Source organism: Helianthus annuus, chromosome 2 (assembly GCF_002127325.2).
Source record: "Helianthus annuus cultivar XRQ/B chromosome 2, HanXRQr2.0-SUNRISE, whole genome shotgun sequence".
NCBI lineage: Eukaryota > Viridiplantae > Streptophyta > Magnoliopsida > Asterales > Asteraceae > Helianthus > Helianthus annuus.
Genome location: NC_035434.2, coordinates 150019032 through 150023364, shown reverse-complemented (window position 1 = coordinate 150023364; position 4333 = coordinate 150019032). Strand labels below are relative to the sequence as shown.

The 4333-nt window shown below is 38.5% G+C and overlaps 1 long non-coding RNA gene across 1 annotated transcript; it reads right to left on the bottom strand.

The window, feature by feature from the left end:
- Positions 1–270: 270 nt before the first annotated feature.
- LOC110906732 lies at positions 271–975 on the bottom strand. The gene is made up of 2 exons (XR_002573878.1): positions 731–975; positions 271–623 (listed from the first exon to the last, which is right to left on the bottom strand). It is a non-coding gene; the product is annotated as an uncharacterized LOC110906732 (long non-coding RNA).
- Positions 976–4333: the final 3358 nt, after the last annotated feature.

Sequence of the window (4333 nt, the reverse complement as noted above, 5' to 3'; positions counted from 1 at the left end):
CTCGTCATCAAAATATACGGGTTTTTTTTTTTTCATCATCATCGCCCCAAAATCCAAAACGGATTAAAACCCACATATATTCAAACATTCAAAAAGCCTGATGAACATATTCAAAAAGCACCAGCATACCCAAAAATCAAAAAGCACCAACATATTCAAAAAACCTGATGAGCGTATTCAAAAAGCACCAGCATACCCAAAATCAAAAAGCACCAGCATACCCCAAAAATCAAATATCCTGATGAACATATTCAAAAAAGCACCAACATATTCAAAAAAACCCACATATTCAAACATTCAAGAAACCCAGCATACCCAAAATCAAAAGAAACCCATCATACCCACAATGTTCCATATCAGTGTGCAGATGAATCAAAAGAAACCCACATATTCAAACATTCAAGAAACCCAGCATACCCAAAATCAAAAGAAACCCAGCATACCCAAAATCAAAAGAAACCCACCCCCTCACAATCGTTCATCGCCAAGCCCGTTCACACCGCCGCCGTGAACAAAGACAACCACCACGGCTGTCACTGCTCAAACTCAAACCACGCACCACCACAGTGACCGCCGTCGCTGGTAACTCCGGCGCCGGCTGCCATCTTCATTAACATCATCGTCTTCGACCCCATTAATCATCGGAAAAACAAAAGAAAAGGACGATTTAAAGAAAAACTGTCAGATCTACTAACAGATCTGGAATGGAGACGAGTAGAGATATGCTAACCGGACAGAGAACACGTCGGAGGCGGTGGGGGTGGCGGTGGCGGTGGCGGCGTCGGAGATCGGAAGACGTGGCCGGAGATGTTGCTTGTATCGCCTGATTGACCGTTGTTGCTTGTGTTCACCGCCGCTATGAGCGGTGGCGCTACAGCCGGAGAAACCAGGGGGTCGCCGGGGGGGGGGGTCGTCTTCCTTGTTCTTGATTTGGGTGGGTATGAGAGAAGAGAGAGGTTTTGATTTTAGTGAGAGATGAAAATGGATGCACTGTGATATAAATTGAAAAAGAAATAGAGATGAGAGAGGAGAGAGGAGAGAGGAGACTGACATTATTAATGAGGAGAGAGAAACTGACTTTTTATAAATGAGGAGAGATGGTGACATTTGGGGTAAATGACTATAATACCCTTTGAGTTGTCACATTGTAATTGGTTGAAAGTGGTTCTCGCGGTTCTTACAACTGGAGGTGGTTCTTATTTTAGCGGCTCCCTATATATATATATATATATATATATATATATATATATATATATATATATATAGGGTAGGGATCCTAAGAGAAGTCCACCCTATTTGAGAAACTTGAGAAGCAATCTGGACCATACATTTTCCCTAAGCAAAAAATGCAAAAAAAAGGTGAAAAAAATGCAATTTTTTTTTTTTTTTTTGGAAAAATCGCAGCTTTTTTTTAAGGATTAAATTTTTTATTTATTTTTTTTAATTTTTTTTGAGATTTATACACATGTGTATATTGTTAATCTTTTAACTATACATATATGTATATTGACAATTATACATATATGTATATACATGTTTAAAATTGAAAAAATATGTGTTATAAATCCTAAACCTTATACCATAAACACTAAAGATAAACCTTAATGCTAAACCCTAAACCCTAAAGCTAAACCCTAATTCTAAACCCTAATGCTAAACCCTAAAGCTAAACCCTAATTCTAAACCCTAATGCTAAACCCTAAAGCTAAACCCTAATTCTAAACCCTAAAGCTAAACTCTAATGCTAAACCCTAAAGTTAAAACCAAACCCTAAAGCTAAACCCTTAATGTTAAACCCTGATGCAAACCCTAAAGATAAAGCTAAACCCAAAAGTTAAAGCTAAACCCTAATGCTAAACCCAAAAGCTAAACCCTAAATACTATTATTAAACCCTAATGCTAAACCATAAAGCTAAACCCTAAACCCTAATGCTAAACCCTAAATAACACTTATTTTTCAATTTTAAACATGTATATACATATATGTATAATTGAAAATATACATATATGTATAGTTAAAAAGATTAACAATATACACATGTGTATAAATCCCAAAAAAAAAAATTAAAAAAAAAAATTTAATTCTTAAAGAAAAACCTACGATTTTTCAAAAAAAAAAAAAAAAATTTGCATTTTTTTTACATTTTTTTTTCATTTTTTTGCTTAAGGAAAATATGTGGTCCAGAATGCTTCTCAAGTTTCTCAAATAGCCTACTACTTCTCACATGATCCTTATCCTATATATATATATAGGAGGCTGCTAGAATGAGAACCACCCCGAGTTGTAAGAACCGCGAGAACTACACCCCACGGAGCGCCGTTCGCCGCGATTTTTTTTTTACAAGTAGATGTGTGCATTATAAACACGGTCGTAAAAAATCACGGCGAACGGCGCTCCGTGGGGTGTACTTTTTTACACCTCAAGTTTGGTGTTTTTTAATTTTTTTTCTTTTTTCTTTTTTTTTCACCAAACTTGAGGTGTAAAAAAGTACACCCCACGGAGCGCCGTTCGCCGTGATTTTTTACGGCCGTGTTTATAATGCACACATCTACTTGTAAAAAAAAATCGCGGCGAACGGCGCTCTGTGGGGTGTAGTTCTCGCGGTTCTTACAACTCGAGGTGGTTTTCATTCTAGCGGCTCCCTATATATATATATATTATCTATGTATTAAAACTCGCTTAAACGCTCACTCACACAACTCAATTTATCGCTCTAATACACAACGAAACAAAACGCAACACGACGCAATACATAATGCCTCGTTAAAATACTTAAAGTACCTGAACTAACTAACGCAACAAAATGCACCTAACGAGCATCCTACACGCGAAACGAAAGTTTTCCACACAAAACTGGCCCCTACAAACGAAGCCAGCAGAAGGCAACCAGCTTCGAACCAACACCTCGCCACTCCTCTATAAATACCAAGCTCACTTCTCCGTTGCATTCATTGCTGCTATTTCGCTCCCGAACTGCTGACCTTCGATTTTCAAGTAAGATTTACCATTTTTACATGTTTCACAACGTTTTCCACTACGATTTTACACGAGTTTATCTCCGATTTCATCAAAACTCCACTATTTTCATCTAAATTTCTTTTTCACCTAAACTTCTTTATTTCTATGAAAACCTTCATTCTTTTTACAAAACCTTCATCTTTTTCATCAAATCTTCTTATTTTACTACGAATCTACACTTGAACGAGTGATTTGGGTTTAGCTTTGGCTTCCCAAGTTGTAGATCTGAGTATCTTGCACTCAACAAGTGTTTATCCCAAGTAGAAACCTTTTAAACTAGATTTTACACGAAAACGGACCAAAACCGACACATATTTCGTTCACTGGATAGTGGAACGAGGTGGTGTCGAAACCGTCATGAAAAGGACTCGAAAATACATCCGATTTAAGCGAAAACACAGATCCGAATGCAAAAACAGCAAAGTTTGCGAGCTAGACTGTTCTGTGCGAAGCCCGGCTTCATACGAAGGCACTGACTTCGCACAACACAGCCCAACTCTCACCCGTGACTCAAACAAGGACCTCTCCGGCTCTAAGTTTAATCAGTAGCTTAAGGTTGGAGGGATGAACACTCGATTTACCGAAGCAAGACGCGAAGAACACTCGATTTTGGACACTGAAACAAGCTGCCACTATGAAGACACCAGCTTCGTACGAAAGCACTGCCATCGTACGAAGGCACCCCTTCGTACCAAGAGTTTGTTTCCCACCCGACACTTCAATTTTGACTATTTCAGCACTTTGGAGGACTTACGCTTCTGTTCCTGTAAGCAGGCTGATCCGGCGCTCCCTTCAATCCATTTTCAGCCCGTGTTTACTTGTTAAGAACGCACTGTGAGTATACTCGAACCCTTTTTCGCTTAACGCACTTTGGGTGTTACATACGTTCTCTATAAAAAAACACAACACTTAAACGCTTTACAAACGCTAACCGCATTCGCATGATATACGTGATTAGTTGAGTAGTTGTTGCTATGTTACACAGTGATGACTTGCCCTACCGCCCTTAGCAACGATAGTACTATAGTTTGGACTCAGCACCTGTTTAGTCAGGGGTTGTTAAGGATCACATACTTTACTTCACGTGCTCACCTCGGTGAACATGTGTCACGGATACTCTACTCGCAGTCATGTGGTTAGATTGTATCATTGTTGATAGTTACTTGATTCGACGTATTACATGTTACATGTTGGTTATGCGTAAACGCTTTTATACTATACACATGCTAAACTTGTGTACTCACCTTTACATTATTGTATTGACTTTATTGTAACATATGTGATAGGTTGATGGATTGTTTACCGCAAATGGAT